General features: G+C 36.4%; 1 protein-coding gene across 8 annotated transcripts in view; it reads left to right on the top strand.

Annotated features, from left to right (window-relative positions):
- The window catches only part of ANK3 (ankyrin 3), a 703,328-nt gene that overhangs the window by 73,116 nt on the left and 609,700 nt on the right, over positions 1 to 20,512 (top strand). The gene's annotated exons all lie outside the window — the stretch shown is intronic.

The following is a 20,512-nucleotide window of genomic DNA, read 5'->3' on the forward strand; positions in this document are numbered from 1 at the left end:
AGCCAGATGGAAGATGAGGGTGCTCAAGGCCTCCCAGTGGGTGGCCGGCATCTTTCCTGTTGATGCCATTTTCAGATGCTTTTTCTTGCAGCTACACCTGGAAACAAAATGTTTGCCATTCATCTGTGCAACGGCTGCTTGAGACTTTTAAGTCTGCAAGGTCGTGTATAGTGAGCAGGTCATCACTGTGCTGGGAGGTTAAAATCCAAAGTAAAGAGACAATAGAAAAAGATAAAATATAGGATAAAAATTAGTGGAATCTTCCTGGAGTCAGTTGATATCCATAAACAAAGCTGTAGAATGCACAGGTGAAAACAATGAAGTTTTTATAGGCTAAAGAAAAGGAAACTAGAAGGGCGAATGATTAGGCCCTTTTAATCTGTATGTCTGGGCATGGCGCCTTTTATGAGTTGGAAGGACTCCCCGAAGAGCATTACCTGGTAGAGGGAAAAAGAAATGGCTAGAATTTACAGTAGTTTTATTTCTGGCTCTCATTCTTTCACTTTCTAAGAAATAATTTCTTTAGGTTTATGATTACAAATTAGAAATATAAATATACTATTTTTGTAATATTTGCATATATGTTTATATGTAATTTTGACAAGTATACATAAAACTGTAACCTAGACACTGGTTATGGCTCCATCATTGACAGTGTTTGAAACAAAACAACAAAACAAAACAAAACAAAACGATTCCTCTCCTTGCTCTACCCCTAGCCCCATTACTTCTTCCTCCATATTTTATTTTTCACATTGCCACCAGAGTCATCTTTCTGATCATTTTACTTACCTGCTTAGAAACCTTTCTTGGTGGTTCCATAGTTTTTAGAGAACTAAGCCTGAACTTCTTGATATACTTTCCAAGTTGATTGGTTGTACATTATGTGTTATGTCTTATAGATGTGTGGGGTGTGTGTGTGTGTGTGTGTGTGTGTATTTAAAACTCTGAGAGGTTTGTTCCTTTTTTTCTCAAGGCTTTAGGCAAGATCAGTTATTGATTCCTGAGATGACTGTTACAGAGTCACACTGTTGAGCTCATACCATGTTATTGGCCTCTAATGCTCCCCCATCCTATCCCTACTTCTCTGTCTAGGAGGATCATCTTACTTCCGCTTTAGGGACCAACTTAAATGCCAACTCTCCCAGAAATCCTTCCAGCCTCTACCCCAGAGAACTATTAATATTTTTCCCTATTCCATCACATTTCTGCCATAATCCTCAGAGGAACCCAACACAACCCAGCGTTGTTATATTATCCCACTAGACATGCAAAAAAACAAGAACATTTGACCTATATTCAGGAAAAAGTTTTCAGGTAGAAGAAAATGACAACAGGGGCAACTTAGATCCAGAGGAAAAAAATGAAGAGCACCAGAAATGATAAGTATATGCATAAATACAACTATGATTACTATTGCAACAATAATTATGACTTGAGAGGTGTTTTACTTAGTGGTAAGTATGACAGTATCTCACCTGATTGAGAGGAGAGATGCTGCTATTTGAAGCCTCTCTGCATCCGTAGTGCCTACAGCAGTGCCACACACATGTTAACTTTGCAGTAAATATTTGACATATTCATGCAGAGGTATGTATATTCAAGAAATATAGGAGCTTCAGTGAATAGGACGGTGAATAAAAGAGGGTTCTTATTCTGACACAGCTCAAAATTTAATATACAAGCAATTGTCTAATCAGAAAAATAGGTGCTACCAGAAAGCCATAATCCATGAGTCTGGGGAGTTCACAAGGAAAAATATACTTGTGTACCTTCATATATACCTATCTGCCTACTTACCTACCTGCTTTTCTATCTAGATAGCAAAATCAATCTCTAATATTACCAAATTTTAAGAACAGGTAGATTAGTGATCAAATTAGTAGAGTAGGAACAAATCCTAAAAGCTTGCAGAGAATATTTGATAATATTTTATCTTATTTGTTTCAAAGTCTCGTAGATACAAAGGATGCCCATTATCAGATTCCTTTGTACCCCTTGTCCCATTTTTTAAACTTTCTAGATCTTAATTTGCCTTTGTGTAGAAGGCAGCCAACTGTCTTTTCCTACTTGCATTTTTTCCCCACAGATTTTATATTTACAACAATGTGCCTTAAAGCAAGGGGCAGTCTTTTCCTTAATCACTTTAATGATTATTGTATCTTATAAAAATTTATGATAAACTAAGGATACACTCTTTTATTAAAAATGTTTACATGTACAATGATTATGGTGTTTCAGAAAGGCCAAATAACAATTATGTATCTTTGAGTTTTAAAGTTGTACAACTGCCGACTACTTCTAGCATAAGCAGAGAGGTGATAAGGTCCCACAAACTCTCTTGCAGATAACAATGGTAAAAACAGAATAAAGTAATAATTAAAAATAAGAAACTACAATTACAGATACTGGAAAGTGTCACAGAGCAGATAGAAACTAGAAAATAAACTGGAAAAGAGCGAATAGGACTGGAAAAAAGAACTGTGACTGAAGGGGGTCAACATGATGAGTTTTGTCATTCTGACCCAATAGCATCTTTTCCCTGCCATAATTATGTCAAAACTGCAGCTTTGCTGGCTAAAGGTAGCAGGGATCAGAAATCAGAGCTGGAAAAAATAGCCACTTTGTTAATTCTACTTTTTGTGTCCCAAGAAACCTTTGCATAACTCAAGATCACAAAGATTTTTTCTTCTGTAAGTTTTATACCTTTAGCTTTTATATTTAGGGCTACAATTCATTTAGAGTTAAGTTTTTAGTCTGGTATGAGGTAAAGAATGTTGTTAATTTTTTCCCTTACAGATTTCCAACTATTCTAGTAGTATTTGTTGAAAAGTTCCTCCCCTCTCCTCCTGTCTCCTCCCCTCCTCTCTGCTCCTCTCCCCTCCCCTTTCCCTCCCTCTCCTCCTGCCTGCCTCTTTTTTCTCTTTTCTTTTTTCCTTTCCTTTCCTTTCCTTTCCTTTCCTTTCCTTTCCTTTCCTTTCCTTTCCTTTCCTTTCCTTTCTTTTCCTTTCCTTCCTTTCTCTCTCTTTTCTTTCTCACCCCTTCACTTCTCTCCTCCCCTCCTTCCCTCCCTACCCTTCCCTCTCTACCCTTCCCCTCCCCTAATAGGCCAGTCAACTGCCCGTTAGAATGAAAAACCAATAATCTTCAGAGAAATGCAACACAATCCAGAGTTGCCACATGTATTATCCCACTAGACATACAAAGAAACAAGAACATTTGACCTATACTCAGGAGACAAAACTTAGGTAGAAGAGAAATGATACCAGCTGCAACTTGGATCCATAGGAAAGAATGCAGAGCACCAGAGATGGTGAATATGTGGGTAGATACGAAAGGCTATAACCACTTAAAGCAAAATTATAAGTCTATATTATAACTCTGGTTTATAATATATAAATATAACATAAATGATAATAGTTCTAAGGATGTGTGTGGGGGCAGGTCAGTAGAAATATACCTTTGCATGGTTCCTATATTTTACCTGGATGAATTCAGTATCAACTATAATTAGAAAAGGGTAAAGATGCATATTTAATTCCTGGAACAACTGTTAAAAAAGTAATGAAGAGATACAGCAGAAAGCAAATAGTGGCAATAAATTGAGTTTTAAAAAGTAGCTGGGGCCACAGGTGTGCACCATCACGTCCAGCTAATTTTTGTATTTTTGTAGAGATGGGGTTTCATTGTGTTGGCCAGGCTAGTCTTGAGCTCCTGGCTCAGGGATCCTCCTGCCTTGTCCTCCCAAAGTACTGAGATAACAAGCATGAGCCACCACCGCCAGCCCAAAAGCCATTTTAAAAAGAACAATTACATTGTTCTGCTAAAGTAAACTAAGGTGAATAAGATCCATACCCTTTGACAGCAAGTGCTGAATCAGTCAAAATAAACATAAGGCAAAATTTGCTCCCTACGTGAAGTACAAATGTGTAGTTCTAATATGCATAATTGTGACAATTCTTTGGCTTCTGTGAAAGATATTGTGAAAAATTTGAAATTTTATAGAGGGAAGACTTTGAATTAGAGGATTCTGATTAGAGGAACTGATTACTATAAAGCTACAGAATTGGAGAAAGGAGAGATACACGCATCAGAGGAACAACATAGAAAGTCCACATAACGAGTAACATATATTATCAATTTTCAACAAAAATATCAAGACAATTTAATGGGGGAAAACAGTCTTTTCAAAAAATACTACTGGAACAACTGGAAATCTGTATGGGAAAAAAAAAATTAACACCAGTCTTTACCCCATACCATACTAGAAAACTAACTCTAACTGTATTGTAACCCTAAATATAAAAGCTAAAGCTTTAAAACTTCTAGAAGAAAACTAGAAGAAAAATATTTATGACTTTGGCTTTGTGATCTTGTCTGAGATTTCTCAGGACACCAAAAGCATGACTACAAGAGAGAATAATTCATCAAATGGCTACTCTCAAAATAAAAACTTTTGCTTTTGAAAAACATTAAGAAAAAAATAAAATTTACAGGAGAAAATATTTATGATATATATATCTAAGAATTTGTACCTAGAAATTATAGATGTCTCTTATAATTATAACAAGACAACCCAAGAAAAGACACTTCACAAATGAAAATATGTAATTGGCCAAATAAACATATCAGGAGAGGTTTACCGTCGTGAGTGGTGTTTGGGAAACTACAAATGTATTAAAGGCCTGCACTTTGTAGAACTTACCCATACTCTACTTCCTATCTGGTCTCTAGAGAGCCCTTGCCCAGTCTTTCTGTAGTATAGTTTTTGATATTGGTTTCATTCTTTATCCTGCCTCTGCTTTGACTTCTAACTACTTCCTGGTTCAAAGTTATCAGACTGGAACCTTCGTGGTCCCTTTCTTTGCCCAGTTTAGGTTTTTTTGTTTACATTTTGTCTGGAAGAGTGTCAACTCCTCAAACAATAATATGGTAAACAAGCTGGTGTCTTCCCTCCCCAGTAAAAACCTCCCAAGGAATTTCAGTACTTGACTAATACTGTTCTTAATTGTTACTCTTTACATGATCATGCCCCCATTTATGCCTCTGTCTCCATTTCCTTTTCTCCTTGGCTTTTGATTAAGGGTTTAAGGTCTTTTTCCTAATAAGACCTTTTGTCAGGTTCTTTATCTGTCATTCTTTTAATTCCATTAGTGTAGTATAGTTTCTGTTGTTTTTGAGACAGGGTCTTGCTGTGTTGCCCTGGATGGAGTGCATTGTGCAATCATGGCTCACTGCAGCCTTGATCTCCTAGGCTTAAGTGATCGTCCTAGCTCAGCTACCTGAGTAGTTAGGACTACAGGCGTGGTTGTAAATTATTAAAAATTTTTGTAATTTTTTTTTTGGTAAAAAAATTTTTTTGTGAAAAAGTATTGTAAAAAAAATAATTTTTTTTTTAATTTTTATTTTTAGTAGAGACAAGGTCTTGCTGTGTCTTGAAATCCTCCTACCTGGGATTACTTGAGTGCTGACATTACTTGGCCTTCCAAAACGCTGGGATTACTTGGCCTCCCAAAGTGCTCGGTTTACAGGCATAAGCTACTGTCCCCAGACTATTAGTATAGTCTTTGAACTCACTCAGATGATACCAGTTCTTCCAGAAAAATTCTGTTATTTTGATAGGCAGAAATTAAACAACTATCAGTAAGTTTAATATTTTTTCTTAAAATTATACTTTATAAGATTTTACTATCTAGTTTTTAGACTAGCAGTCTTTTAACTGAGCACTATTTGAGTGTTTGTTTTGTTGTGTGGGAGAGGTCAGAGAGACTAGAGTGGAAGGGAGGACAATTGGGTACATTTAATTAACACACACTTGTATAGTGCTTCCTATATGCCAGGCACTATTCTTAGCACTATCACAAATATAACTCTTCTTCGCAAAAACCCAACAAAGTAGGTACTCTCTATTATCTCTGTTTTACCAATGAGAAACCTGAGGCAGAGAGGAGTTAGGAAATCCGCAGCAAGGTCAGGCAGCTAATAAATAACAGAGCTCATATTTGAAGTGGGAGTCTGGCCCCAAAGTCTATCTAAATTGCTAATCTGTGCTGCATTATATAGCAAAAACATGCATGTTAATTCACAATGTTATTGTTAAAATAGAACTTGAAGTTCATTTGCATTTTACTCAAAAAAGTGTGTTTCTTACGTATGTCCTCAATCTGCCAAATTAAATGTCTTTATGAATTTCTTTAAAGTTTTGGGCTTTATGTGATTAGCTCTATTAGTTTTGACTGAGGCCCTTGCTGAAACAGTTTGACTGATTTCTATAGGAGAGTGTAGTAGGCTGCGTATGCCAAAAGCTGGAATGATCATTGATCTTGATGTGTTACCCTTGAACATACAAAGTATCTGTTTTCTGGCTAAGAACGTTTTCTAAGGCTTCATTACTTCTATCAGCTAATTTTATTTCAGTAGTAGCTAATTTTATTTCAGGGCTAATTTTATACCGGTACATTGTGTGTGTGTGTGTATACATTCATATACATACAAATATACACACATATATAAAAATATATATATATTTAACACACACACATATATATGTGTGTATATATAGTTTTAGAGAAGGGGTCTCACTTTGTCACCCAGGCTGGAATGCAGCGGCTCAATCATAGCTCACTGTAGCCTCAAACTTCTAGGCTCAAGCAGTCCTCTCACCTCAACCTCCTGAGTAGCTGGAACTACAGGCGTGTGCCACCGCATCTGGCTAATTTTTTTTTTTTTTTTTGTAAAATTTTATAGGAACGAGGGTCTCATTACGTTGCCTCGGATGGTCTAGAACTTCTAAACTCAAGCAATCCTTTTGCCTTGGCCTTCCAAAATGCTGGGATTACAGGCATGAGCTACCATGCTGGGCCCAGATACATAATATTTTTGACCTTTCATGACAGTTTATTTGAAAACTTTGAAGCTGAGTGGAGAATAACAAAGTAGTGATGAGATACAATTGTTGTAAACAGTCTCCTGGGGTCTGTTATTAGATTAGCGTCTTGTCTACAAAGCAGTCTCTCCATCCTCTAATTCAAAGTCTTCCCTCTATAAAATTTCAAATTTTTCACAATATCTTTCACAGAAGCCAGAGAATTGTCACAATTATGTATATTAGAACTACACATTTGTACTTCACGTAGGGAGCAAATTTTGCCTTATGTTTATTTTGACTGATTCAGCACTTGCTGTCAAAGGGCATGGATCTTATTCACCTTAGTTTCCTTTAGCGGTACCTAGCTAGCATAGGACTTTAAAGCAGAAGCTTGTAAATTTTTTTTTTTTTTAATAAAGAAGTAGATACTGCTTTGTGAGCTATTCAGTCTGTGTTATAGCTATTCAGCTCTGCTGGTGTAACTCTAAAGTAGCCTAGCTAATATGTAAATGAATGGGTGAAGCTGTGTTCCAACAGAACTTTGTTTACAAAAATAGGTAACAGGCTAGATCTGGCCCTGTGCCACCGTTTGTTGATCCCTTCCTTACAGCATAAGTTTAGCACATTATCTAGCAGTCAGAAGGGTAGGCTGCACTGCGTAACAGATAATTCGAAGATCTCAGTGACTTTGTATATCAGTGCATATTTGTTGCTTATGCTTTCTGTCTAGTGGGAATTGGCAGAAGATTTCTGCTCATTCTAGACACTCAAGGTCCCAGGCTGATGGAGACTTCATCTCGCCATGTGCTCTCGTGCAGTAAACAAAAGGCAAGGTGACAAATCATGAACTGTCTCTTAAAGCTTCCATCTGAAGACAACACATTTCATTGTTTGAAACAAGTCCCATAGCCAACCCTAACTTCAAAGGGAACAGGCAGGGACATATAATCCTATCATGAACCTGGAAGAAAGAGAAATGGAGTATTTGTGAATAGCCCAAGAATGAGAACAGATAAAACATACAAAAGCAGAAAAACGTATAAACGCAGAGTTGCTCAGGCCGAAGCTATAGTGAGGTGGCTAAAGGCTGTCTCCTAAGGCACCTTCAGGGGCCTCCTAGAGCTCAGTAGATTGTAGTTTAAAAGGCTCTGCTTTAGAGAAAACAACTGCCTACTCAATTGGGAGAACTAGTTCTAGATTTCAAAGATGTGTATCAAAAATATGTTGAGCTGAATTGATTTCACATAAGAGATCATTTTCGAAGCAATGCACTGACTTTGCTAAACTTTTGTAATAATTCTTACCCTTGGTATTTCATCTTAAGATTCCTATCTAGGATGTTATCAGAAGTACTATTCTCATAAACATATTAAGATGACTATGTTTTAATAGGCTAAATGATTACTATAGTAAAAAATCATTACACTATTAGAGAACCGTAGAGATGGTGTACCTTAAAAAGTATTATTTATTTTTGATAATATACTTTTTAATGTATTTATTAGGAGTTGGTATTGATCTGGGCGGTTTTTCGATGAGGAGACTTGCTCTATGCTCTTCCTCCCTGTGGAGTTCTTGGGAGACCATATGTCAGAATACTGGCAAGCCAAGAAGCAAAATGCTCTCTCTTAGTAACTGGGAAGCTATGTTGGGGTATCTTGAATCTGTCTTGGGAACAGAGGGTTAGGTGGTTCTGCACAGAAAATTAGCCAGGAATGGCCAGTTCCTAAGAAAGACACTGAGTCCCTTTATACTCACTGATGCATGGAACCAAGAAAAGAGTCGTGGGAGCACAGCTTTATGCCTTCATAAGGTGCAGTCACCCTGCGGGTTATGGTTGCCTTGGCTCTGGCCAATATGATTAGCAGATTCTCCTTGGTTTTAGGGGAGCAGGAGCAGAAGGAGCTTGGAAATAGCTGGAAGGGGTGTATCTGGGGTGGGAAGAGGGGCAAAAGCAGTATCTCCTCCCAACAAGATTTATTTATTTATTTATTTTAGACAGCGTCTCATTCTGTCACCCATGCTGGAGTTCAGTGGTGTGAACTCAGCTCACTGCAACCTCCATCTCCTGGGTTCAAACGATTCTCCTGCTTCAGTCTTCTGAGTAGCTGGGACTACAGGCACGTGCCACCACACCACCATGCTTGGCTAATTTTTGTCTTTTTTGTAGAGACGGGGTTTCACCATGTTGGCCAGGCTGGTGTTGAACTCCTGACCTCAGGTGATCTGTCTGCCTTGGCCTCCCAAAGTGCTGGGATTACAGGTGTGAGCCACCATGCCCAGCCCTCCCAACAAGACTTTAAAGAAACTTCCCAGGTCGGGTGCGGTGGCTCACGCCTGTAATCCCAGCACTTTGGGAGGCTGAGACAGGTGGATCATGAGGTCAGGAGTTCGAGACCAGCCTGGCCAACATGGTGAAATCCCGTCTCTATTAAAGATACAAAAAAAAGAAAAAGAAAAATTAGCTCGGCATGGTGGCGCATACGTGTAATCCCAGGTACTCAGGAGGCTGAGGTAGAAGAATGGCTTGAACCTGGGAGGCGGAGGTTGCAATGAGCTAAGATGGTGCCATTTCACTCCAGCCTGGGAGACAGTGTGAGACTCCATCTCAAAAAAAAAAAAAAAAAAAAAAAAAAAAAAAGAGGCCGGGCGCGGTGGCTCACGCCTGTAATCCCAGCACTTTGGGAGGCTGTGGCAGGCGGATCATGAGGTCAAGAGATCCAGACTATCCTGGCCAACATGGTGAAACCCCGTCTGTACTAAAAATACAAAAATTAGCCGGGCGTGGTGGCACGCACCTGTAGTCCCAGCTGCTTGGGAGGCTGAGGCAGGGGAATTGCTTGAACCTGGAAGGCAGAGGTGGCAGTGAGCCAAGATCTCGCCACTGCACTCCAGCCTGGTGACAGAGTGAGACTCTGTCTCAGAAACCAAACAAACAAAAAACCAAGAAATTTCTCAAAAGGCAAATTTTCTTTCTGTCTTGAAAATTTGAAAACCCTGTTTTTATTCCTAAAAATCTGGTTTCAGTTGAAAAGGAAAAGGTTTTCCTCTATTCTGTGCTATACAATGATGTGTTTTTAGCCCCTAACTTGTTCCTTGTGCAACTGATACCTATGGGCAGCATTATAGATAGAATTTGTCCTCTCTTTTACAAGTCCATACAGGACATATTATTCAACTTTTTCACAAGGCAAGTTCTTCTTTTTTTTTTTTTTTTACTGATTTAAGACACTATGAGTTTAAAATTTTTTTAAAATTGAGATTCTTATGTATCATCTAAGTATTTATATTGTGTTTAAATTTTGTCATAGGGCATTTAAAAAATATTTTACTATCCCAATCAATCAATTAAGCTGTCTGGTGATATGAATTAAAAAACTTATCACAGAAAATTTAAGCAATAGCCAGTAGATGGCAGCATGGCGTTGTACATGAAATAAAACTTTTCTGAGGACATTGTATTGCAGCTGCAATTTGGCATTATTAAGGCAAAATGACTTTATATTTCGTTTAGAAAAGTATATTTTCAACCAAAAAGCTTTTAAATGAGATCTGAGCAATTTCTTCCTTGATTATAACCTGAATTACATCATTTCAGGTGTCTTGCATAGCCAACACCTTGAGGTTAGGCGTAACACATTATACCTTTTATTTCTCCTCTAAACATTGCTCAGCGCAATTGCTCACCTACTTGCTCATCAGTGTTTTAGCTTAAAAATGATTCAAATGTGTTATTGTTATTGTACTTTCTATTCAAAACATTGTCTCATAAAGCCCTGATAACCTATAATGTCTATATACATCACACACACACACACACGCAACACATACAAATGTACCCCAATGACCATGCTACATAGAATAATTTATATTAGAAAGTTTCATATGTGAACCTTCCATGAAGGTTATCGGGAATTTCCATGTTGCTAAATCCCAGGGATACATTTTAGGGTTCGTCTTCCTTGTCCCTAGCAACTTCTATACTGTGGTCTCTTGGCTTATAGCATTCTGCATTTCCCTATTTTCCCTTCCTTTTCCAGCAGCAACTGCTTAAGAATCATTAAGTTCCTCCTCTTCTTCTTGAGCTATATGTTGGGTTTCCTCTGGTCACAGTAATCTCTGACATCCTTCTTTCATGCCCTATAATCAAACCAATGACTTCTCTCCATGTCAGGTGCTCCTACCCCAGGGATGCCACAGGCCCTGAGCCTGGAACTGGATCTCTGCAGTTGTCTTTTTGTTGTTGAAGAAATGGAGTCTTGTTATGTTGCCTAGGCTAGTCTAGAACTCCGGGCCTTAAGCTATCCTTCTGCCTCCATCTCCCAAGTAACTGGGACTGTAGGCATGAGCCACCTAGTCCAGCCTGCCATTGTCTTTTATCTGTTTTTCTTATCTTTAGACTTGCCTTCTACTAATCCCTTCTCCACATTTCTCCAGAAAGAGCTTTTCCAAAGTGATCTTACTTCTTTTCGTAGAACACTTCCATGTTTCTTCATTGTTCTTAAGAATAAAGTCCCAAATACTTAACACCATACTGTATTTCTGGCCCAATTAATGTTGTCAGGTCAATCTTGAGCCATTCTCCCTCACTCAGTGTACTCTAACCAAATGGCTTTTTTTTTTTTTTTTTTTTTTTTTTTCATTTCCACAAAAGACCTTGGCTCCCTGCCTGCAGATATTGGAACATGTTGTAATCTTTGCCTGGTACTCTCTTGAAGGCCACCAACCCGGTGTCAGTTTAAATGCCACTTTCCTAAGAGCTCCTTCTCTTCCCCATAGTTGATATTAGATCCTCCTCCTGTAATAAGTTCTCATTTCATGTTGCATTTATTTTAGAGCATTTAACACAACTCTAATTAAATACAATTTTGTGTAACCACGTGTTCTTTCCTAGACTGTAAGCTCTGCAAGAAAGGAGGCTGTTACTACCTGGTTCTTTTTGTATCCTGATTCTTAGCAAAATCTTTGAGACAGACCAGCCTCCTATGAACATAAGATCAACAGTGTTTAATAAATGCCTCAGGAACTTCAGAAACATTTTATTATTATTTTCTTTTTTCTTTTTCTCTTGAGACGAAGTCTCACTCTGCTGACCAGGCTGGAGTGCAGTGGTGCGATCTTGGCTCACTGCAACCTCCACCTCCTGGGTTTAAGCAATTCTCCTGCCTCAGCCTCCCTAGTATTTGGGATTACTGGTGCCCACCACCATGGCCAGCTAATTTTTGTATTTTATTAGAGACGAAGTTTTACCATGCTGGCCAGTCTCGAACTCCTGACCTCAAGCAATCCACCCACCTCAGCCTCCCAAAGTGCTAGGATTACAGGTGTGAGCTACTGCTCCTGGCTTATTCTTATTTTCGAAAGCTTAGCATTTCATTGTCGTAGATTATATATTAACTTACTAGACCAACAACTTTGGTAAAAATATCATTCTGAGAAATATTTTTAAAATTACTCATGTCAAAATGCAATTTTTAGAATAACAGGTGTATTTATAAGAACTGGCTTAGTTTTCTTTTTAGATTAAAGATCAATAATGTTTTAATAGAATGTATACACATTTTAATTTTGTTTTGTTTTTGCAATGCCTATAGAAAATTGTGGAAAAAATAAATTAGGTGAAAAGAGAGGATTTCAAATTCTGGGCATTAAAAAAATCTCATTAGGAAACATTTTCTTAGGATATATGAGAATTATATACTCCTAGCCCACATTTCCAGAAATATCTAAAATTAAATGGAAAAAGCATTAAGATATTTGTATAAAAGCCTCCTAATTTTTTACAGTAAATAAAACTTTAGTCCTAATCAACCTTGTAGACGACAATTACTCCTAAAAATATACCTGAGTTTTATGTTTAAATTTGAACATCAGAGAAGAGCAGCAATGACTCATCGTTTTTTTTTTTTTTTTAAACTAAAACTATCTGTAATTCAGGCCTGAATCTCAACCTTTTTTTTTTTTTTAAACTAAATTAACTTCCTTGGATAGTTTTTCTTATTGATTTTAAAATTGTCTTTTGGCATAATAAGTATTGAATACCTCCCTGCTACATGACTCACAATTATACTTTTCTGTAAGATACATGATCTCTTCCATTATTTAATCTAGGAGAAGAGGGAGGGGAGGTTGAAGAGGATCAGTGTGTGGCTGGAGGAGAATTATTTGCCAAGAATAGTGTAATCAATCCCATAAACCAAGCTGCAATTTTAAGAATCCTGTTGTGATGGTGATTAGACTCATAAATCTCTTTGCTGCATTTTTTTTTCCAGTAGAAAATGTGGTACTTTTAAAGACAATTATGCCTTCTTTTGGTTCAAAGAATAATTTAAAACCTACTGGTTTTTATTTAGTGATGAATTTATTTACTTAGAAACATAACATGAAGGAAAAATCTTCAGGAACCTAGAGTAGAAATTTTTGAAAAATCCTTTTTCATGCTACATGAAAACATTTTAAAATATGAATAAAACTATGTTTTAAAGGCTGAAATAATTAGTGGAATGTACCTTGTATATGTATTGGTTTGGGCAGATGCTATGTTCTCCTTGTTTTCTCTGGGCACCTCTATCAAGAGATTGGTCATGCCTGATAAGCCAATACCTGCATGGTGAGTGTAGATAAAACCAAGAGACGGGAAGTCATCTTACATTCATTACTCTCTTCTCCAACAGATAAGCAAAACAGACGTTCATTAAATTACTCTTTTACTGTTAGTCTGGGTTCTTTTGGTTTCCCCTGGCAGAAACCACACTCAAATTAGCTTAAGGAAAAGATGGAAAATAATTGGCTAATGGAGTTAAAAGGTCCAAGAGGGGATATTTTTAGGCATACAGGACTGGGGACAGGGACTCAAATAGCACTGTCACATTTATGTTTCTTTCCCTTTGATACTCAGCACAACTTCCCTCTTGGTAGACTCTTGTCCTAGGAACACATTCTCTGTGAATGATAAAGATTTTCTTTTCTGGTCCTGGATTACAAGTCCCTCAAATAAAAATGTCTTCCAGTATCCATACAAATATTTGAACAAGAAACCTGATTGGCTCTGCTTGAGTCATGTTCCATTTGTGGATTAACCACTGGGCTTTGGGGGATGGGGTCACCTGTCAATCTGGGTCATATGGATATGCCCATCACTGTGGCAGATGTTGTAGTCACTCAAATTGAGAGCTCTACCATGTGAGAAAGGTTGGTCCCTAGAAGGTAAAATGAGAGTCTGTGTTTTAGGATTCTCTAGAAGGACAGAGCTAATAGGATGGATGGATGGATAGATAAATAGACAGAGAGATAGATAAATATAAAGGGGAGTTTATTAAGTATTATACAATCACAAGGTCCCACAATAGGCCATCTGCAAGCTTGTGGAGCAAGGAGAGCCAGTCCAAGTCTCAAAACTGAAGAGCTTGGAGTCCAAGGGCAGGAAGCATCCAGTACAGGAGAAAGATGTAGGCTGGGAGGCTAGGCCAGTCTCGTGTTTTTAGATTTTTCTCCCTGCTTTATTGTGGCTGTGCTGGCAGCTGATTAGATTGTGTGCACCCAGATTAAGAGTGGGTCTGCCTTTCCCAGCCCACTGACTCAAATGTTCTTCTCCTTTGACAACACCCTCACAGATACACCCAGGATCAATACTGTGTATCCTTCAAATCAAGTTGCCACTCAGTATTAACCATCACAGTCTGTCACCAGGTCAAGGAAGGGCTGACAGATAAAAATAAGATGGAGCCAGGATACCAGAATTATTAACATTGAGTATGTGCTTATTGAAAAAAAATCTCAAAATACAGAAAAGTATATAAAAGAAAATAATGCTTAACATTTTATTATAATACGTTTGTTTTTATATGTGTGTGTATGTTTTAATTATGTAGCTGAATTTTCTGTTCTATCAAGCTTTATATCATGTATGATATTTTGAAGCTCTGTTATTGTATACATGCATATTGTAAATTATTATTAAATCTTGTTAAATTAACTCCTTATTATAAAATGCCTGTCCTTACTGATGATAATATTCTTTATTATCAAACCTACTTTTCTCATATGAAGTTAGCCTTTTTGACTTTTTTTGTCTTTGTTAGTATTTGTATGATTTATCTTCTTTCATCATTTTACTTTTAACCTGTGTCTATAAATTTCAAGCAGACTTCTCATAGAGAGCATATAGATGAGTCTTATTATTTTATCCAGCTTGATACTCTTGGCTTTTTCCTTGGAATGTTAAATGATTTGTGGTAAATGTAATTATTGTTGTGATTTGGTTTACATCTGTTATTTTGCTCTCTGTTTACTATTTGATCCATGTGTTCTTTGTTTTTGTTTTCCATTCTTCTTTTGAAATAACTATTTTCAAGGATTCTATCTTATCTCATTTATTGGCTTATTAGAAATACCTCTGTGTTTTATCTTTAGCAGTTATTTACTTTAGTGGTTTGTCTATGGATTGCCCTATGTATATTTAATATCATTATATATTCAAATTCTAATATACCACCCATGTAAGAATCTTACAACAGTATACTTCTATTTGTTCATCTGATTGTTTTATGAGGTTATTACACATTTTACTTCCAAATGTTATAAACACCACAATATATAATTATTTTTACATTAAAAAGTAACTTAAAATGTAAATATATATAATATTGTTAATAGATTAAAATATTTTAAAAATTACTTCTTATATTTGATGCTTTGAGCACTCTTCATTTCTCTTCTAAGACCTTAAGAACTAAATTTCCATCTTTTAGTGGAGGTCTAATGGTAATAAATTCTCTAAGCTTTTTTTTCTCCTTTTTGGTCTAAAACTTTTTATTTCATCTTCATTTCTGAAATATATTTTTGCTATATAATTCTCTTCTTTCAGAACTTTGAAGCTAACATTTCATTATCTTCCTGTTTGCTTGGTTGCTGATAAGACATCTGCCGTTCTTATTTTTGCTTATAATGTGTCCTTTTGTCTCTGTCTGCTTTTAGCATATTTTCTTTATCATTTTATCACTTTTTATCAGCAATTTGATAATGATGTATCTTTGTGTGGTTTTCTTTATTTTTATTCTATTTGGGGTTTGTTGAGCTTCTAAAATCTATAGACTTTTTATCAAATTTGAAAAATTTTCAGCCATAACTTCTTCAAATATTTCTGTACCTCTCCCCCTTTTCTTTGAGACTACAATTATACATATGTTAGACTGCTTGATATTGTCCCACTGGTCACTGATACTCTGCTCACATTTTCAATCTTTTTTCTGCCTGTACTTTATTTTGGATAATTTATATTTCTGTCTTCAAACTCATTGATCTTTTGTTCTTATGATGTTTAATTTTCTGTTAAGCTCATCTAGAGTATATTTGACTCTAGAAGTTATTGAGCATATTTTCAGTTCTAGAAATTTTATCTGAGTGTTTATTTTTTTTATTTCTCTAGTATGGTTGTATTTTCCGTTATAGCCTGAGAATATTTATAGTATTGTAAATAACTTTGTTAACATTTTTATGTGCTAATTCCATCATCTCTGTCATTTCTGTTTCTGTTTTGATGGATTTTTTTTCTGCTTCTTTGCATGTCTGCTAATTTTTGATTAGGTATCAGGCATTAAGATTTTTATGTTGTTGAATGTTGGATTTTGTTTTATTCCTTTAAATACGATTGGATTTTTTGCTCTGTTAGGTAGTTGTTAACTTGCAGATCAGTTCAATCTTTTGTAGCTGCTTGTAAGTTTTGTTATGGTAGGTCCAGAGTAGTATTTGTTCTCAGGCTAATTTAGCCCTACTACTAAGACATGACCTTCTTGAGGTCTACCCAATATCGCATGTATTACAAAGTCTCTCCACTCTGGCTGATGGCAACATGAATTATTTGTAACCCTGTGTAAGCTCTAGGAACTTTTCAGCCTACTGGTTCTTTTTTCTACCTCACGGAGTTTCACCTCATCCATGCATAGATCTGTACTCATTTAATGATGCAGTGAACTTCTTTGCAGATCTTCGGAACCTTCAGTGCAGTTCACTCCCCTCTTGCACTCAGCTCACAAATTAGAATTATTCTTGACTGTTGCACTATGTTGGGGTTCTTCCTTCCTGCACTGTGGCTTGAAACTGGCTCTCAGAAAGTTGGGCCAACCTATTGAGGGTGTGGCAAAACGAGCACTCCAGCTGAACCCACTCCTCCCTCTTCCAGGGATCACACTTCAGAGCTGCTTGTTTTTCAATGTCTGAATAAACATTGTTACAAATATTCTTTAGTTTACATCAGAAAGGAAATTCCTATAGCAGTTAACCTTTTAGGGTTAGAAATAGGAATAAGAAATATTGTGTAGTTGGGTTTATTTCATAAATACATATTTCGCTTAACATGATAGTATTTTTCTCATGTCATCTGGTATCATCTCATTTCACCTTGAGGAGGCTCCATGATTTATTTAACTCTTCCCTTATTTTTAGAATATTATACTTGATTCCAGTTTTTCATTATGTCAGAGAAGGCCATGTTAAATATCCTTGAACACAAAACTTTGTTTTATATATCCAGCTATATCTTTGTGATATATGTCTTAAGGTGGAATTATTAGTTCAAAGAATTTGAGAGTAGTAAGATACTACAAATATATTGCTAAATACTTTCTAGAAAGATTGTCCCAGTTTCCCTTTGGCATTGTATGAAAGTACTCATTTTGCCACACCCTCAATAGCACTATCTATTTTCTTCTTTCAGTGAATGTGTATCAAATGCAATTGCTGTGCAACGTCCATTGCCAGGAAGAATCAAGCACAACCTTCTCCCCTAAAGGCTCGTAAGTGAGTCATGAAGAGAGATAGCAAGCCAATCACCAGCATGTGATAAATTGGGGAACTTAGTAGCATGGGGGAAAGGGTGATCAAATTCTGCCTAGGAAGAACCTGCAAAGTTTTTTTTTTTTAATTAAGTATTTGAGGAAAAGCAGTTTTAATAAGGTTAACGAGATGAAAAATGTTAGAAAGATGAATGGATTATTTAAAGTGACTGAAATGTGAAACAGCATGGCATAGGCACTGCATGGTTTAGCTGGCACTATGGGTGTGTTTGGAGTGAGAATGTAGTAGGAAATAAAGCAGAATTTGAAAGTAAGAAACAGGTGTGAAGGGTTCTGCATGGTCCTGAGCAAGTGAAACGCACTGCCCAATCTCCATTTCATGGGTATGCAGAAACCTTAAATGTAGTGAAGTTCAACTGCTTACCATTGGCTTTGTTTTTCTTACTTCTTACAAATGTTCCCAAATCTTTTCATATCTTGGGCCCTGTTTCATTTGAGAGTTAACACCCAGCAGCTAAATATGGTAGCAACTCTTTTTTGTTGCTTGTTTTTTAGGAGAGTAGGTTGATGCCTTGTCTGTTCTTGTAAATTCAGTAGTTTTGGTTCTTTCTTGTCATCTAAGCAGTAGACATTGTACTTCTGTGCAGGCATAGCCCTGCCTGAAACCATCTTTCTTGAGCTGAACACAGAATCTGCTGTTTTTCCTGGATGGGTGTTCCGTCTGGGCTCTTACTAACTCAGGCTCTCTCAGGGTGAAGATTTCATCTTGGATGTCTGCCTCATTAGAACATAAGCAAATCATAGATACATTGTACTGAAAAATCAAATGCAAAGTTAGCCATCACAGGAAGAGAAGAAAGTTGGACAACGTTAAGAACAGAGCAATTGAGACTTTGGAGGTTGATTTTTTTTCCAGCTTAGCTTAGGGATTAATAGGTTGAGTGATCTTGGTCAAGTCACTAATCCCTTTGAACCCCTGCTTCTTGGTGTATAAAGTGGCCTTTATATTCCCGATTAGATCTCAGCTTTGAATGTGTAAGCAAGGGTTAAATTTTTTTTTTTTTAGAAAAGGAGAAGCCAAATTTCTTCATGGTGGATATAGAAATTAAATTTGTGTTGCCTATTAAAAGCAACATTTAGCTATATTATGTAATGATTTAAATTTCCAGCTTGCCAAAGATTCTTTTAATAAGCATGATTTCAGTTTTTAAACTAATTCTCTTCTCACCATGATGTGTCAACTTAATTTCTAAGCAAAATATATTGGGCTACTTTTCATTTATCTTAGCAGATATTGAAGCTTAAAATGTTTCACTATGAATATAGTTAAAATAAGGTGCTTATATGGCTGTCAAATATTTCCTTAAGGGTTCTCAAATGTCAAGAGTTAAAATCAGAGTAGTTGTCCTGCTTGTGGACATCCCTGGCCTTTGTCTATCTCTACTTATGCCATAATTTTAAGACTTTTACCTGTCTTGCAATGTGAGATGAGAGAAAAGGATGTTCGGGGCTGTATATTATAATTTTTGCTTAAAGCACTATTAATCTGATTCTTCAGTTATTTTTTTGGCTTCAATGAGCTGTTTTTTTGGAAATATCCAGGGTTTAAGTTATAATAATTTATTTTTTTAAATGACTACAAACATTTTAAGTCCTGAATAATGGACTTGTGCTTGAGTTTTGGGCAAATACCTCCTCATGGTTTGGATTTTACTAGTATAGAGGGCATATGTGAAATGTTCTATGAATGACCTGGAACCACTTGTATGAAATCAGGTACAAACTGATAAGGTGTTCAGAAGCTATTGATGTTAGGTCTATCAGGCCTTAGAAGGAGTGGAGTGGCCATTGGTTGTTGTACTTCTATCTATTCAATTTAATTTTATAGATTTTTTCTTAGGTATGTTTGTTACTCTCACATTTATATTAACTGCTTCTAATATGATTCATGCCGGACTGGGACTATGAGTTTATTCAAGTTACATATAAACCAGTAGATATTAAATCTGAAGAAGTCTCAGAAAGACCACTCTCTACAGATAGGTAAAAAGAATTTAGGTATAATCACCTTTTAAATAATGAGAAGTCTTTCCACCAAGACTATATCTGGAGGTGGAGAGTAGGATAGAGAGTTAAGAAAACTGAAATATGCTTAAGTTTAACCCCTGAATTATTAAGGTTTTAAAAATGCATGAGCTCCCAATAGTATCATCAAACTTTGTTTAATATTCAGCAAATCATAATTCTTATTAGCTCATTTTTCTACTCAAGGTATAAATCATAAAAAAGTTGGTTTAGGGGAGAATTTTGGAATACAAATACTTGACAATCTTGTACTATTTTCCTCTTCTTGTTGAATTATCATGTGCCTTCAGAGATTTCCACCCAACCAAACTAGACCAGCTGAACAAAACCCAAACAGAAATAGTAGGTAAAAAACTTCCAAACTAATCTCAAGGATTCTACATTATTCTGTGGGTTGTAAAGCTTGTTATATCCCATTATACAGAATGAGTGAATCAATTGCAGTGAACTATTCCCCATTCAAATAGTTACAACTGAACTCCATGCAGACTTTATTGTAATTGAGATGCGTCTCTTATTTTGATCAAAGCATTAGTTTACACAAGTTTCATGAGATTCATATTCTATTTCTTTGCTCATCTTGTGTTAAAATACACTCTCTTTGGTGTTTGACTCTAAGGCAGGAAGCATTGGCAATATTTCTTAGGCAAAAACAACAGCAGATATTCAGTGGCAAGCATGGATTTTCAACTCAAGAGAAAATGAAAGAAAAAGAGAGAGAATCCAATATGGATGCTTCAGGTGGTATGGAGGTTTAGGAAATTGC

Source organism: Chlorocebus sabaeus, chromosome 9, assembly GCF_047675955.1.
Source record: "Chlorocebus sabaeus isolate Y175 chromosome 9, mChlSab1.0.hap1, whole genome shotgun sequence".
In the NCBI taxonomy this organism is placed as follows: Eukaryota; Metazoa; Chordata; class Mammalia; order Primates; family Cercopithecidae; genus Chlorocebus; species Chlorocebus sabaeus.